The sequence below is a fragment of the Bos javanicus genome, chromosome 13 (genome assembly GCF_032452875.1).
Source record: "Bos javanicus breed banteng chromosome 13, ARS-OSU_banteng_1.0, whole genome shotgun sequence".
NCBI lineage: Eukaryota > Metazoa > Chordata > Mammalia > Artiodactyla > Bovidae > Bos > Bos javanicus.
Genome location: NC_083880.1, coordinates 75,106,113 through 75,124,219, shown reverse-complemented (window position 1 = coordinate 75,124,219; position 18,107 = coordinate 75,106,113). Strand labels below are relative to the sequence as shown.

General features: G+C 41.4%; 1 long non-coding RNA gene across 2 annotated transcripts in view; it reads left to right on the top strand.

Moving 5' to 3' along the window:
• LOC133259836 (uncharacterized) overlaps positions 1 to 18,107 on the top strand; it is a 73,612-nt gene that overhangs the window by 36,218 nt on the left and 19,287 nt on the right. The window contains exons 3-4 of one of the 2 annotated variants that reach the window (XR_009740528.1): positions 6,571 to 6,670; positions 8,362 to 11,589. This is a non-coding gene — a long non-coding RNA (uncharacterized LOC133259836). Of the gene's footprint in view, positions 1 to 6,570; positions 6,671 to 8,361; positions 11,590 to 18,107 lie in introns of those variants that run through there. The other variant, XR_009740529.1, reaches the window with a different exon arrangement.

Genomic DNA, 18,107 nt, shown 5'->3' with positions numbered 1-18,107 from the left:
TTTCTAGGCAAGGGCTGTGGGGACCTTCAGGGTAGATCATAGTCTCCCAACTTCTTTGCTCTATCCCTTTCCTCCAGCTCTGCCTTCCCAGTTCTCTAAACTTTTCCAGGAGTGGGAGAAAATGAACACAGTCCAGGTGAATTGTTTATTACTCAGGTTTTTTCAGTGACATCTTAAAGTTATTTTGCATTTTTAATAACTATGGTTTTTTGTCAATTGTTCATCTTTTTCATTTGCCAGTGTTTTCCTGTGTTATTCTTTTACTTTCCTCTTTTTTTCTTCTTCTGGTTTTGAAGGCCCACAGCTTATTTTTATTGTGTTATTGATTGCTTTTGATGTGTTACTTTCCCAGATTCTGGTGAATTTTAATAGAGGCCTCTGGAGTATTCTGCAGACTCCCTATGGGTTACATGCCCTCTGAGTCTGGGAATCTGAAAGGGTCTTTTTTCTGCCCCACTCCATGACTGACTGGCTGGTTATAGAATTTTAGTTTGAAATCCCTTTCCTTCAGAAGATCATAGATGATCTGTATTATCTCCTAGCATTTGGGGAGACAGAGAGAAGTCATGTGACAGCTTGATTCTCAATCCTTTGTTGTAGCCGGTTTTATTTTTTCTTCTTGTAAGTTTTTTCTTTACCCTTGGGTTTCAGCTATTTTCCTAGGCAGTGTGTCTGGCTACCTGTCTTGTTTCAGAATTCCTGCCTGGTAATAGGATGCATCCTGTGGAGATGAAAACCCACTTGCTCTGGGACATTTTTGGATCTTTCTGTGTTTATTTCCTTCCCTCCATCCTCTTTGTTTCTGTAGCCCCCAAATCCCATGAGATAATCAGTGCTTCTCTCCAAATGTGCTCCTCTGTGTTTCTTTCATCATTTCTATTCTCCTGTGTTTTTATGTTTTATGCATTAAGAGGTCTCTACATTTTTGCTATTGGAATCATTTTGTTTTCAAGCCTTCCCTTAAGAGTTTTGGTTTTTTGTTGGTGTGCTGAGTCAGCAACAAAACTCGTGTTTCATTTTTCTGTTTTCATAGCCAACTTTCTCCTTTTAGGTAAATAAGACTCTCTTAAGTGATTTGCAGACACCAGTGGGAATACTTAAAATTTATTCTCTGCAGTATCTTACTTACATTTGTTTTCATAGTCTTCAATCTGTTGGTTTTGATACTTATCTTTCAGGCTGCTGCTTTTTATTGGCATTCTATTTGTTTGGCAGTCTTCAAGTCTGCTCTTCCTGATGCTTCTTTCTCAGATCATTGTTTTCCCTCTAGCATCTGGGCCCTTTGTTGTTTTCTGGGTGAAGAGAAAAGTAAAGACCTCGTTAGATCAACGGAGGCAGCTGATGTGTGATACTCAGCAGTGCAGAGGTCTGTTTCCTGGGCAAGATTTTCCCCTGAATGAAAGGACTGACTTGGGGCCTCTTACATGGATTACTGGGTTATGTGTACAGACTGGCTTCTCTTAGGCTCTACAGAGGGGAACAAAACTTGATGGGACCCCCTTCCCCCTGCTAAAGGGGGCAGCCTCTTACCTAATGGCATGCTAGTCTGTTTCCCCAGAGCTGCCTTGAAACAAACGCTGTGCCCGAATCAGAGGACTAAGCGCTGTACCTTGCTCCCCTTTTGGTTTCAAGGTCCATGCAGATATCTGGAGGCAGTTCCTTGCTTTTTTAAATTTTTTATTTTATATTAGAATATGGGGTCACTAAGAGTCAGATATGACTGAGCAACTGGACACACACACACACATAGTTGATTTACAGTGTGTTAGTTTCAGGGATACAGCAAAGTGATTCAGTTATATCTATATATATATATACACATAGCTACTCTTTTCCAGATTCTTCTCCCATGTAGGATATTACAAAGTACTAAGTAGGGTTCCCTGTGCTTTACAGTAGGTCTTTGTTGAAGTTCCTAGCTTTTTACAGGGAATGTCCTCCTGAGCATTAACCCTCAGGATCAGGGTTAATCCTTGGGATCAGGAGTGTGGTGGCCCTTCTATGACTCATGTTCCCTAAGCCCAAGCCCAAAGGCCTTGGCTTTTAGCCACAGCTGCTGCTGCGCTGGGAGGTCTTTCCAGGTTCTGACTAGGAAAGTTATGAGCATGTCAGTTCAGTTCAGTTCAGTCTCTCAGTCATGTCCGACTCTTTTCGACCCCATGAATTGCAGCACTCGAGGCCTCCCTGTCCATCACCAACTCCCGGAGTTCACTCAAACTCATGTTCATTGAGTTGGTGATGCCATCCAGCCATCTCATCCTCTGTCGTCCCCTTCTCCTCCTGACCCCAATCCCTCCCAGCATCAGAGTCTTTTCCAATGAGTCAACTCTTTGCATGAGGTGGCCAAAGTACTGGAGTTTCAGCATTAGCATCATTCCTTCCAAAGAACACCCAGGACTGATCTCCTTTAGAATGGACTGGTTGGATCTCCTTCTAGTCCAAGGGACTCGCAAGAGACTTCTCCAACACTACAGTTCAAAGGCATTAATTCTTCGGTGCTCAGCTTTCTTCAAAGTCCAACTCTCACATCCATACATGACCACTGGAAAAACCATAGCCTTGACTAGACGGACCTTTGTTGACAAAGTAATGACTCTGCTTTTGAATATGCTATCTAGGTTGGTCATAACTTTCTTTCTAAGGAGTAAGCATCTTTTAATTTCATGGCTGCGTCACCATCTGCAATGATTTTGGAGCCCCCCAAAATTAAGTCTGACACTGTTTCCACTGTTTCCCCATCTATTTCCCATGAAGTGATGGGACCAGATGCCATAATCTTCGTTTTCTGAATGTTGAGTTTTAAGCCAACTTTTTCACTCTCCTCTTTCACTTTCATCAAGAGGCTTTTGAGTTTCTCTTTACTTTCTGCCACAAGGGTGATATCATCTGCATATCTGAGGTTATTGATATTTCTCCTGGCACTCTTGATCCAGTTTGTGCTTCTTCCAGCCCAGTGTTTCTCATGATGTACTCTGCATATAAGTTAAATAAGCAGGGTGACAATATACAGCCTGGACGTACTCCTTTTCCTATTTGGAACCAGTCTGTTGTTCCATGTCCAGTTCTAACTGTTGCTTCCTGACCTGCATACAAATTTCTCAAGAGGCAGGTCATGTGGTCTGGTATTCCCATCTCTTTCAGAATTTCCACAGTTTATTGTGATCCACACAGTCAAAGGCTTTGGCATAGTCAATAAAGCAGAAATAGATGTTTTTCTGGAACTCTCTTGCTTTTTCCATGATCCAGCAGATGTTGGCAATTTGATCTCTGGTTCCTCTGCCTTTTCTAAAACATCTGGAAGTTCACGGTTCATGTATTGCTGAAGCCTGGCTTGGAGAATTTTGAGCATTACTTAACTAGCGTGTGAGATGAGTGCAATTGTGCGATAGTTTGAGCATTCTTTGGCATTGCCTTTCTTTGGGATTGGAATGAAAACTGACCTTTTCTAGTCCTGTGGCCACTATTGAGTTTTCCAAATTTGCTGGCATACTGAGTGCAGCACTTTCACAGCATCTTCCAGGATTTGAAATATAAGCATGTGCTGCTGCTGCTGCTGCTGCTAAGTTGCTACAGTCGTGTCCGACTCTGTGCGACCCCTTAGACGGCAGCCCACCAGGCTCCGCCGCCCCTGGGATTCTCCAGGCAAGAACACTGGAGTGGGTTGCCATTTCCTTCTCCAATGCGTGAAAGTGAAAAGTGAAAGTGAAGTCGCTCATTTGTGTCTGACTCTCAGCGACCCCATGGACTGCAGCCTACCAGGCTCCTCCATCCATGGGATTTTCCAGGCAAGAGTACTGGTATAAGCATGTAGAGGAACTCAAATTGTTTTATGAATCACCAGCTGAAGGCAGAGGCAGAGTATTCTGGTCTGGTTTTTGTTTCTCCAATAAAGTACAGACAGACCTCATTTTATTGTGCTTCACTTTACTGAAGTGCAGGTACTGCATTTTTTTTTTTTTTTAACAAATTGAAGGTTTGTGGCAGCCCTGTGTGGAGCAAGTCTGTCGGTGCCTTTTGTCCAATGACATTTGCTCACTTTGTGTCTCTGTGTCACATTTTGGCAATTCTCACAATTTTTCAAACTTTTTCATTGTTGTATTTGTTGCAGTGATCTGTGATCAGTGATGTCCCTATTATAATTGTTTTGGGGCGCCACAAACATTGCCCATATAAGATGGCAAGCTTAATCTGTCCATGTTGTATGTGTTTCAACTGCTCCCTGACCAGCTGTTGTGCTATCTCTCTTCATCTCCTTGGACCCTCTCCCCCATTCCCTGAGACACAGCAGTATTGAAATGAGGTTACTTAATGATCAACAGTTACTTGTAAGTGTTCAAGTGAAAAGAAGAGCTGCACATTTCTCATTTTAAATCTAAAATTAGACGTGAATAAGCTTAGTGAGGAAGAAATGTTGAAAGCTGAGATAGGCTGAAAGTTAGGCCTTTTGTGCCAAACAGTTAGCCAAGTTGTAAATGCAAAGGAGAAGTCCTTAAAGGAAATTAAAAGTGCTGTTTCAGTGAACACACAAATGATAAGAAAGCCTTATTGCTGATATGAAGAAAGTTTAGTGGCCTGGATAGAAGAGCAAGGCAGCCACAACACTTCCTTAAACCAAAAGCTAATATAGAGAAAGGCCCTAACTCTCTTCAGTTCTGTGAAGGTTGAAAGAGGTCAGGAAGCTACCAGCTAGGACTTTCATAGTTAGAGAGGAGAAGTTAATGCCTAGCTTCAGAGTTTCAAAGGACAAGCTGACTCTCTTGTTAGGAGCTAATGCAGCTCATGACTTGAAGTTGAAGCCACTGCTCATCTACCGTTCTGAAAATCTTAGGATCCTTAAGAATGAAACTAAATGTACTCTACCTATGCTCCATAAACAGAACAACAAAGCCTGGATGACAGAACATCTGTTTACAACATGGTCTCCTGAAAAGTTTAAGTCCACTATTGAGACCCATTGCTCAGGGGGAAAAAAAGATTCCTTTCAAAATATTATTGCTCATTGGCAATGCACCTGCTAATCCAGGAACTATGATGGAGATGGACAGTGAGATTAATGTTGTTGTGATGCCTGCTCACACAGCATGCATTGTTCAGCCCATGGATCAAGGAGTAATTTCTTTAAGAAATACATTTTATAGGGCAGTCGCTGCTATAGACAAGTATTCCTCTTATGGATCTGGCCAAAACAAACTGAAAACTTCTTGGAAAGCATTCACCATGTTAGATGACTTTAAGAACATTTGTGATTCATAGGGAGAAGTCAAGCTATCGATATTAACAGGAGTTTGAAATAAATTGATCCCAACCTTCATGAATGACTTTGAGAGGTTCAAGACTTCCATGGAGGAAGTAACTTCAGACATGGTGGAAATAGCCAGAGATCTAAAATTAGAGGGGGAGACTGAAGATATGGCTGAATTGCTGCAATCTCATAATAAAACTTAAACAGACGAGGAGTTGCTTTTTATGGATGAACAAAGAAAGTGGTTCCTTGAAATGGAATCTACTCTTGGTGAAGATGCTGTGAAGATTGTTGAAAAGACAAAAGATTCAGAATGCATACACTTAGGTGACAAAGCAGTGGCAGGATCTGAGAGGACTGACTCAAATTTTGAAAGAAGTTCTGTTGTGGATAAATTGCTATCAAATAGCACTGCATGTTATATAGAAATCATTAGTGAAAGGAAGACTCAATCATATTGCAAGACTTGTTGTTTTCTTATTTTTAGAAATTGCCAGTGCCACCCCAATCTTCAGCAACCATCACCCTGATCAGCCATCAACATCAGAGCTAGACCCTCCACCAGTGAAAAGATCACAACTTATTGAAGACCAAAATGGTTGGCTTTTTTTTCACCAATAATGTGTTTTATAAATTAAGGCATGTGCATTGTTCTCTTAGATGTAATGCTATTGCACACCCAATAAATAGCATAAACAGAACTTTTATATGCACTGGGAATTCCCTCCCAAGTTCATGTGGCTTAACTGCAGTAGTATGGAACCAAACCCACAATATCTCCAAGGTACCTGTATAGCATGACAGAAGGTATGTGGTAGACAGCCTTTATAACATTTTCTGGTAAACTCTTCACAGTGAATACAGTAAGATCAGAATCCATAAGTATTTTCCATGCCATCTGGTCTTGAGCATTGCAGATTGAGCAGCCTTGGGCTATTACAGGGATCCATGTTTTTCAATGATGCATTGGTGGACTTCACCCAGGATGAGTGGCAGCTGCTGAACCATGGTCAGAGGCTCCTGCACAAGGATGTGATGCTGGAGAACTATGGTGTCCCTGGTTAAGCCTGGTCCCCCCCCCCCATGCCACTCCTGACAGCATGCATTTTCTGTCTTAGGGACCAAACCACTATAGCCTGTCATGAGTTTTGGGCTTGAGATTTTGGATTCAAAGACCTTTAAGGGAACTTGAGAGGATAGTGTATTCTCACCTCCCTAGTGAAAGGATCCTCAGCATTGTATGGCTCTTAAAGTTTCTACCTTCTGATTCTTCAAAGGGCTTGACCCCTAAGCAACTTTGCCAAGTCCCGTGTCCTTTCCCATAACAGGTCACTGTGTTATCTAACCTGAGCTGATATTGGAGCAAGGAGTTGGAGCAAGAAGAACTGCGGATATTAAAGGGACAACTCCCAAGTCAGAGCCACCCGGGTGAGTTAACGAAGTCAGATAGAAGACAACTGGGGAAAACTGGATCCAAACTGGCCAGTTCAGGGGGTGGTATCTTTGAAATGGGTTTTAAGGATCTCTTTTAGTGACTCTAGCCTTTTAGAAGTGACTAAAGGCAAATGAGGTTGCGAAGAGTCGGACACAACTGAGCGACTGAACTGACTGAAAGGTAGATGACTACCACCTCTTAGATATCAAGCCACCAAATGTCACTCTCATATATAAATGTTCTTTGTTTTCTGTCCTTTGGAGAAAGAGATTTGCTTGGGTTTTGTAGAATCCAATTGCTTTCTTTCTCATCCTAGGCCCTTATTTCTCTGTTTTTCTCTGTTCAATGATTGGATCCTTTGCCTTCCCTCCCGTGCCAAACATCCTGTAATTGTGCATTTATTGATGCATCATTTTATTCAGTAAGTACTTACTAAGACCTGTTATACACCAGTCACTTTCTATTTAAGTCACAGGAGATACAAAAGTGAAATCTCTACTCTTGTCAATAGATCCAAATAGCAAATGCATATGTAAGATTCTGGTAGCAATCTGAATTCTGATTGCTTTAATTCTGAAAAATTAAAGTCAGATGAAGGGGAGGGAGACTGACAGGGAATCTTGTTTCAGAAGAAAGTCAGAGAAGGCCTCTCAGTGGAGGTGGATGTTTGAAGAGGACTTTATTCAGGAATGGAGTCTTAAATGAAGGAATGGAGTGAGCCGTGGGTTATCTGAGAGATTCCAGATTGAGAGAACATCAGGGGCCAAACCTCTGGACAGGAGCGTGCCTGGTGTAATCAGGGAACAGCAAGGAAGTTGGTGGGACCAGAGAGGGTTCAGTGAGGGAAGAGATCAAGGGGTACATCCTTGAGCACTGCATTTGGAAGTCAGAGAGATGTAGGGCTCTAACAAGAGAGACCAAGAGAGAGCACCTACCATGGTAGAGGGAGAATCAGGATACAGTGGTGTCCCAGGAGCATGTGAACAAAGTGTTTTCTAGAAGGGTGGAGTGAATTCCAAGATGCAAATGTAAATGTGGTCAACATTTCCCTTTTTCCTTTCCATTTCCTTTTTTCCTTTCCAAATTATCCAAAGGCCACAGGAAAAATATTTAATGTCAATTCCATTTTTATTACAGATTGGAGGCAACTGAAACCCCAAACTTAAAAAAACAGTGGAAAAATTGCCAAAAGCAATGAAAATCAGGCTTGTTCATGGAAGTAGAAATAGAAAGTGACATAGCTGTGTAAATAGTGTTGGAATATATCACACAGACAGTATTAACTTGCCAACTTTAACCACAAATGGAACTTAAAGTATTGAGGAGATTCATTTTTAAACAATGGGATCATAGCATTACCCTGAAGGATGTACAGGTTCTGATTAGAGAAGTGTACTCATTCCACCATTCCTTGTGTTTTATTTCAAACTCTGTACCCATTTTGAGGTCATTTTTGTAACAAGCCAAAGCTACTCTTCCTCTCCCTTTTTCTACTACCATATATGTTTTTGTTTTCATGTACCAACTAAAAGAGTAAGATAAATATGTGCTTAGGAGTTCTTTCACCCCAGGAGTCTATGTCTAAAATCTAAGAATCACCTCAACCTAGGTCATTTATGTACAAACCTGTTCCTTAAGAAATGTGTTAAGATGTATAATGTATGTTAATTTTTCATATTTCTAGAAGTCCAAAGAACCAATAACATGAAAGAGATAAGCCAAGAAAATGACAGATATTTGAGGTAAGATTTATTCATCAACAACAGAACGCTGACTAAGGAGAGGAATAAGACCTTCAAAGAAACACTTAATATGGCCACAGATCCAGTGCCCTCAAGAAAAATATCCCAGCAGGGTGACCCATTTGTAACAAACTTGAAAAGTGTTTCTCAATTAATGATTAGTAATAGAAGTAATATGAGAAAAAATCTGATGATTTCAGTGGATGTATGTTCTTTGATACTGTGCATGAAAAAAACTCATACAGAAAATAAATCCTGTGAAAATGATCAAAAGAAGAAATCCCACAGGCAAATTGAGGCCTTTATTGAACATCAGAAGATTTCAGCTTTGGAGCATCTTCTTGAATATAATCATTATGAGAAAGCCTTTCACAGAAAAACAGCCTTTATCCAAAAGTTAAAGCTCAGTGCTTGTCCAAGAACCCCTGGGGAAAGGAATCTACATGAGTCCAGTAAAAATTGGAAATTTTCATATGCGAGGTCAAAACATACACCTCGGAGAGCTCATTGTAAATGTAATAAGTTGGGGAAATCCTTTTGTGAGAAGTCAAACCTTATTCAACATCAGAGAATACACACAAGAGGAAAACTTGGTGAATGTAACAGAAATAAGGAAGTCTTGTAGAAGTCATCCACCCTCAAAATGAGTGAACTCACACAGGAGAGAAAATTGATGCCTGTAACCAGTGTGGGAAATCCTTCCATGAAAAGCCATGCCTGACTCAACATCAGAGAACTCACACAACAGAAAAACCCAGTGAGTGTAATGACGGTGAAAGAGCCATAAAAAAAGGATTCCTACATTGCTCTAAATCAGAGAATTAACACAAGTGAAAAAACTTGAAAGGGAGTAAGTGTGAGAAATCCTTCCATAAGCTGTTGAAACTAAGTCAACATCAGAAAGCTTGCTTGGGAGAACCAAAAAATGAGTGTGGTGAAAGTAGGAGGGTTTTAAATGAGAAGTCACACCTCACTCGAAATCAGAGGGCTCACAGAGAGAAGAAAACCTATGACTGTAATAAATGTGGATGTGGAAACAGCTTCCCTAAGAAAACAGACTTTACTCACCATCAGAGCATGTACCCAGGGAAAAAGCCCTACAAATGTAGTGAATGTGGAAAGTCCTTCTTTGTGAAGTTCAATCTTACTGAGCATCAGAGAACGAAGGAAACTCTATGTGTGTCATGAATGTGGAAAATCCTGCCTGAAGTCAGCCCTCATCATCCATCAGAGAATTCACGCAGGAGAGAAACCCCGTATATGTAATGAAGGTGAGAAAACCTCCCGTGTGAAGTCAAACCTTGCTCAGCATCAAAGGATGCACATAGGAGAGAAACCCTATAAATGTAATGAATGCTGGAGATCTTTCTGCGTGAAATCCAACCTTGTTGTACATCAGAGAACTCATACTGGAGACAGACCCTACAAATGTCCTGAATGTGGGAAAACCTTCTATGAAAAGTCACCCCTCACAAAACATCAGAAAATTCACACAGGGGAAAAAACTCTATGAATGTAATGAATGTAGAAAAAGCTCCAGCCAGAGGTCAGCACTCACCAAACATCAAAGAAAAACAGGCGAGGAGAAAACTCCCACAAACACTTTCCACTGCAGGTCATGCTCACTGAACACCAGCAAAATCACAGGGCAGAACCGCAATGATGTCAACATGCAGGAAAGTCTTTATCAAAGGGTCATGAAAGTAAAAGTGAGAGTGAAGTTGCTCATTTGTGTCCGACTCTTTGTGACCCCATGGACTGTAGCCTACCAGGCTCCTCTGTCCATGGGATTTTCCAGGCAAGAGTACTGGAGTGGGTTGCCATTTCCTTCTCCAGGGGGAATCTTCCCGACCCAGGGATCAAACCTGGGTCTCCCGCATTGTAGGCAGATGGTTTTACCATCTGAGGCACCAGGGAAGTTCAGTAGGTCATAGCTAATTGTAATTAGAGAAGTAATATAAGAATGAAATAGGAGTGCTCTGTGAATGCTTTGGGGCTTCCTAGGTGGCTCAGTGGTAAAGAATCCACCTGCCAATATAGGAGATGCAGGAGATACAGGTTTAATCCCCGAGTCGAGAAGATCTCCTGGAGGAGGAAATGGCAACCCACTCCAGTATTCTGCCTGGAAAATCCCATGGACAGAGGGGCCTGGGGAGGACTGCAGTCCATGGGGCCACATGGAGTTGGACATGACTGAGCGACTGAGCACACACAGGAAGGCTTTGATTGTGTTAAAACTTTCAAAAAGTATTCAAAGATATGAGGAGATATGTATTGTTCTAAGAATGTGGATAAAAATGTTCTTGTGGGAAAATGTTCTTGTGAAAATAGAAGTTGTATTTTAGATGTGATGCCAAACTTGTTACAAAAAAAGATGATAAAATATTCAGTTCTTAATAGAATGTGAAATGTGCAGCTTTTGTCAAAGCAGGAATAAGTTATTGGCACAACAGCATAGAATATATATGGGAGGACTTTCTGAAGTATATGAATATGTTATATAGTACATAAGTGTACTGTATAACATGAATTGTGTGTATGTTGGATTTATATAGGGAACCCACTTCTGTCTCTGAATCTCAACAATCCAGTATTTGTAATAAGTGAAAACTGAGCAGTCACACAAACCATGCCTCAACAGTTGCATTTCTGGACACATACCCTAAAACTGCTGGGCATTCTGAGGGGTGATTGGAAATGCTGGGATAATTTGTTGTCACTATGACTAAGGGTCAGTCAGTTTAGTCACTCAGTCGTGTCTGACTCTTTATGACCCCATGGACTGAAGCACACCAGGCCCCCCTGTCCGATACCAACTCCCAGAGTTTACTCAAACTCATGTCCACTGAACTGGTGATGCCATTCAATCATCTCATCCTCTGTCGTCCCCTTCTCCTCCTGCCTTCAATCTTTCCCAGCATCAGGGTCTTTTCAAATGAGTCAGTTCTTCACATCAGTTGGCCAAAGTATTGGAGTTTCTGCTTCAGCATCAGTCCTTCCAATGAATATTCAGGACTGATTTCCTTTAGGATGGACTGGTTGGATCTCCTTGCTGTTCAAGGGACTCTCAAAAGTCTTCTCCAACACCGCAGTTCAAAAGCATCAATCCTTCAGTGCTCAGCTTTCTTTATAGTCCAACTCTCACATCCATACATGACTACTGGAAAAACCATAGCTTTGACTAGACAGACCTTTGTTGGTAAAATAATGGCTCTGCTTTTTATTTATTTATTTATTTTTATTTATTTATTTTTTTGGCTCTGCTTTTTAATATGCTGTCTAGGTTGGTCATAACTTTTCTTCCAAGGAGCAAGCGTCCTTTAATTTCATGGCTGTAGTCACCATCTGCCATGATTTTGGAGTCCCCCAAAATAGTCTGTCACTGTTTCCATTGTTTCCCATCTATTCTCATGAAGTGATGAGAAGGCAATGGCACCCCACTCCAGTACTCTTGCCTGGAAAATCCCATGGACGGAGGAGCCTGGTAGGCTGCAGTCCATGGAGTCGCAAAGAGTTAGACACAAATGAGTGACTTCACTTTCACTTTTCACTTTCATGCATTGGAGAAGGAAATGGCAACCCACTCCAGTGTTCTTGCCTGGAGAGTCCCAGGGATGGGGGAGCCTGCTGGGCTGCCATCTATGGGGTTGCACAGAGTTGGACACGATTGAAGAGACTTAGCAAATGTAGCAGCAGCAAATGGGACTGGATGCCGTGATCTTAGCTTTCTGAATGTTGAGTTTTAAGCCAACTTTTTCACTCTCCTCTTTCACTTTCGTCAAGAGGCTCTTTAGTTCTTCTTCACTTTCTGCCATAAGGGTGGTGTCATCTGCATATCTGAGGTTATTGATATTTATTGATATTTCTCCTGGCAATCTTGATTCCAGCTTGTGCTTCATCCAGTTCAGCATTTCTCATAATGTACTCTGCATATAATTTAAATAAGCAGGGTGACACTATACAGCCCTGACATACACCTTTCCCTATTTGGAACCAGTCTGTTGCTGGTTTGGAACCAGTTCTAACTGTTGCTTCCTGACCTGCATATAGATTTCTCAGGAGGCAGGTCACGTGGTCTGGTATTCCCATCTCTTGAAGAATTTCCCACAGTTTGTTGTGATCCACACAGTCAAGGCTTTGGTGTAGCTGATAAAGCAGAAGTAAATGTTTTTCTGGAACTCTCTTGCTTTTTCGATGATCCAGTGGATGTTGGCAATTTGATTTCTGGTTCCTCTGCTTTTCTTTCTTTTTTTTTTTAATAAAATTTATTTATTTTAATTGGAGGCTAATTACTTTACAATAATGTATTGGCTTTGCCATACATCAACATAAATCTGCCTCGGGTGCACACATGTTCCCCATTCTGAACCCCCTCCCACCTCCTTCCCCATACCATCCCTCTGGGTCATCCCAGTACACCAGCCCCAAGCATCCTGTATCATGCATCGAACCTGGACTGGTGATTCGTTTCACATATGATATTATACATGTTTCAATGCCATTCTCCCAGATCATCCCACCCTTGCCCTCTCCCACAGAGTCCAAAAGACTGTTCTATACATCTGTGTCTCTTGCTGTCTCACATACAGGGTTATCATTACCATCTCTCTAAATTCCATATATATGTGTTAGTATACTGTATTGGTGTTTTTCTTTCCGGCTTACTTCACTCTGTATAATAGGCTCCAGTTTCCTCCACCTCATTAGAGCTGATTCAGATGTATTCATTTTAATGGCTGAGTAATATTCCATTGTGTATATGTACCACAGCTTTCTTATCCATTCATCTGCTGATGGACATCTAGGTTGCTTCCATGTCCTGGCTATTATAAACAGTGCTATGATGAACATCTGAATGGGTGAATTTAACTCAGATGACCATTATATCTACTACTGCAGGCAGGAATCCCTCAGAAGAAATGGAGTGGCCATCATGGTCAACAAAAGAGTCCGAAATGCAGTACTTGGATGCAATCTCAAAAACAACAGAATGATCTCTGTTTGTTTCCAAGGCAAACCATTCAATATCACAGTAATCCAAGTCTATGCCCCAACCAGTAATGCTGAAGAAACTGAAGTTGAACGGTTCTATGAAGACCTACAAGACCTTTTAGAACTAACACCCAAAACAGATGTCCTTTTCATTATAGGGGACTGGAATGCAAAAGTAGGAAGTCAAGAAACACCTGGAGTAACAGGCAAATTTGGCCTTGGAATATGGAATGAAGCAGGGCAAAGACTAATAGAGTTTTGCCAAGAAAATGCACTGGTCATAACAAACACCCTCTTCCAACAACACAAGAGAAGACTCTATACATGGACATCACCAGATGGTCAACACCAAAATCAGATTGATTATATTCTTTGCAGCCAAAGATGGAGAAGCTCTATACAGTCAGCAAAAACAAGACCAGGAGCTGACTGTGGCTCAGACCATGAACTCCTTATTGCCAAATTCAGACTTAAATTGAAGAAAGTAGGGATCTAAATCAAATCCCTTATGCTTATACAGTGGAAGTGAGAAATAGATTTAAGGGCCTAGATCTGATAGATAGAGTGACTGATGAACTATGGAATGAGGTTCGTGACATTGTACAGGAGACAGGGATCAAGACCATTCCCATAGAAAAGAAATGCAAAAAGCAAAATGGCTCTCTGGGGAGGCCTTACAAATAGCTGTGAAAAGAAGAGAAGTGAAAAGCAAAGGAGAAAATGAAAGATATAAACATCTGAATGCAGAGTTCCAAAGAATAGCAAGAAGAGATAAGAAAGCCTTCGTCAGTGATCAACGCAAAGAAATAGAGGAAAACAACAGAATGGGAAAGACTAGGGATCTCTTCAAGAAAATCAGAGATACCAAAGGAACATTTCATGCAAAGATGGGCTCGATAAAGGACAGAAATGGTATGAACCTAACAGAAGCAGAAGATATTAAGAAGAGATGGCAAGAATACACAGAGGAACTGTACAAAAAAGATCTTCACGACCCAGATAATCACGATGGTGTGATCACTGACCTAGAGCCAGACATCCTGGAATGTGAAGTCAAGTGGGCCTTAGAAAGCATCACTACAAACAAAGCTAGTGGAGGTGATGGAATTCCAGTTGAGCTATTCCAAATCCTGAAAGATGATGCTGTGAAAGTGTTACACTCAATATGCCAGCAAATTTGGAAAACTCAGCAGTGGCCACAGGACTGGAAAAGGTCAGTTTTCATTCCAATCCCAAAGAAAGGCAATGCCAAAGAATGCTCAAACTACCACACAATTGCACTCATCTCACATGATAGTAAAGTAATGCTCAAAATTCTCCAAGCCAAGCTTCAGCAGTATGTGAACTGTGAACTTCCTGACGTTCAAGCTGGTTTTAGAAAAGGCAGAGGAACAAGAGATCAAATTGCCAACATCTGCTGGATCATGGAAAAAGCAAGAGAGTTCCAGAAAAACATCTATTTCTGCTTTATTGACTATGCCAAAGCCTTTGACTGTGTGGATCACAATAAACTGTGGAAAATTCTGAAAGAGATGGGAATACCAGACCACCTGACCTGCCTCTTGAGAAATTTGTATGCAGGTCAGGAAGCAACAGTTAGAACTGGACATGGAACAACAGACTGGTTCCAAATAGGAAAAGGAGTACGTCAAGGCTGTATATTGTCAACCTGCTTATTTAACTTCTATACAGAGTACATCATGAGAAACGCTGGACTGGAAGAAACACAAGCTGGAATCAAGATTGCTGGGAGAAATATCAATAACCTCAGAAATGCAGATGACACCACCCTTATGGCAGAAAGGGAAGAGGAACTCAAAAGCCTCTTGATGAAAGTGAAAGTGGAGAGTGAAAAAGTTGGCTTAAAGCTCAACATTCAGAAAACAAAGATCATGGCATCCAGTCCCACCACTTCATGGGAAATGGATGGGGAAACAGTGGAAACAGTGTCCGACTTTATTTTTCTGGGCTCCAAAATGACTGCAGATGGTGACTGCAGCCATGAAATTAAAAGATGCTTACTCCTTGGAAGGAAAGTTATGACCAACCTAGGTAGCATATTCAAAAGCAGAGACATTACTTTGCCAACAAAGGTTCATCTAGTCAAGGCTATGGTTTTTCCTGTGGTCATATATGGATGTGAGAGTTGGACTGTGAAGAAGGCTGAGCGCCGAAGAATTGATGCTTTTGAACTGTGGTGCTGGAGAAGATTCTTGAGAGTCTTGGACTGCAAGGAGATCCAACCAGTCCATTCTGAAGGAGATCAGCCCTGGGATTTCTTTGGAAGGAATGATGCTAAAGCTGAAACTCCAGTACTTTGGCCACCTCATGTGAAGAGTTGACTCATTGGAAGACTCTGATGCTGGGAGGGATTGGGGGCAGGAGGAGAAGGGGACGACAGAGGATGAGATGGCTGGATAGCGTCACTGACTCGATGGACGTGAGTCTGAGTGAACTCTGGGAGTTAGTGATGGACAGGGAAGCCTGGCGTGCTGCGATTCATGGGGTCGCAAAGAGTCAGACACGGCTGAGCGACTGCTCTGATCTGATCTGATGATGAACATTGGGGTACACGTGTCTCTTTCAATTCTGGTTTCCTTCGTGTGTATGCCCAGCAGTGGGATTTCTGGGTCATATGGCAGTTCTATTTCCAGTTTTTTAAGGAATCTCCACACTGTTCTCCATAGTGGCTGTACTAGTTTGCATTCCCACCAACAGTGTAAGAGGGTTCCCTTTTCTCCACACCCTCTCCAGCATTTATTACTCCTCTGCTTTCCTAAATCCAGCTTGAACATCTGGAAGCTCACGATTCATGTATTGTTGAAACCTGGCTTGGAGAATTTTGAGCATTACTTTGCTAGCATGTGAGATGAGTGCAACTGTGCAGTAGTTTGAGCATTCTTCGGCATTGCCTTTCTTTGGGATTGGAATGAAAGCTGACCTTTTCCAGACCCAGATAATCATAGTGGTGTGATCACTCACCTAGAGCCAGACATCTTGAAATGCGATGTCAAGTGGGCCTTAGGAAGCATCACTATGAACAAAGCTAGTGGAGGTGATGGAATTCCAGTTGAGCTATTTCAAATCCTAAAAGATGATGCTGTGAAAGTGCTGTACTCAATACGCCAGCAAATTTGGAAAACTCAACAGTGGCCACAGGACTGGAAAAGGTCCGTTTTCATTCCAATCCCAAAGAAAGGCAATGCCAAAAATAATTAAGTGTGCTACAGGCATTTAGTATGTGAGAGGACCAAAGATACCCAACACCCCACACTGTCAGTGAGAGGACAGGAGGAAAGGACTCAGCCAGGATACCAATACCCCCATCACAGGAAAACCCTCCCCTTGAGAAACTCTTGGACATCTACACCCGTAGACAAGTAAGAGAAGGTGTATTGCCATGTTGCAAGTTTTGTAATGACAGTTGAAAAAAAGAAAGTAGTAATGTCCACTGACAATAGACTAGATAAATAAATGTTGGTACGGTTATACAGCGGGAATTGTTATTGTTCAGTCACCCAGTCATGTCCAACTCTTTGTGACCCCTTGGACTGTAGCATGCCAGGCCTCTCTGTCCCTCACCATCTCCCGAAGTTTTCCCAAGTTCATGTCTGTTGCATCAGTGATGCCATCCAACCATCTCATCCTCTGACGCCCTCTTCTCCTGCCCTCAATCTTTCCCAGCATCAAGGGCTTTTCTCATCCTCTGACACCCTCTTCTCCTGCCCTCAATCTTTCCCAGCATCAAGGGCTTTTCCAATGAGTCAGCTGTTTGCATCAGATGAGCAAAATACTGGAGTTTCAACTTCAGCATTAGCCCTTCCAATGAGTATTTAGGGTTGATTTCCCTTAAGATTGACTGGTTTGACCTCCTTGCTGTCCAAGGGGCTCTCGGGAGTCTTTTCCAGCATCAATTCTTCGGCACTCCTCCTTCTTTCTGGTCCAGCTCTCACAACCATATGTCACCACTGGGAAGACCATAGCCTTGACTATACGGAGCTTTATTGGCAGAGTAATGTCTCTGCTTCTCAGCACACTATCTAGGTTTGTCAAAGCACTGGAAATACTATACACCAATAAAAATAAACCTCAGTTATACATATCAAGATTGTTATCTTAAAACAGTAATGTTTAATAAAAAGGAAACTATAAATACCATGTTATTGCATTTATATAAAGTTCAAAAAGAATTCAGCAGTATATTGTTTAGGAACACATATATAATAAGCAGTAAAACTACAAAGGAAAACCCGTGGATGGTGAACACAAGATCTAGTATAGCAGTTACATCTGTGGGGGAAGGAGGGGCTTACATTCAGGGAGAGAGAGAGGAAGCTTCGTGTTATTAAATGGGTCATGAGTATTTCTTATTTCTTTATATTTTGTCTCTGTGTGTGTTTGTGTGTATTTGCTATTTAATTTTCAAGAAACAGATAGAAATAATTGTATTATAATGTTAGCAAAAGTGTGTTTGGTGTAAAAATCAAGGTTTTTCTCTTTCATCTATTTTTCTGTATCCAGAACCTCTATGATGACTTTTTCAAGTATTTGTACCACTATTCATTTGGGCCTGGTATGACTGAGTTTCTTGATTGTATTTTTCCTTTATTTCCTAGTAAAAAAAAATTCTAATTAAAAAAAATAATAAAATGAACATTGACAAAGTATAAAAGTAAAGAAAGTGAAAAAGAAACAA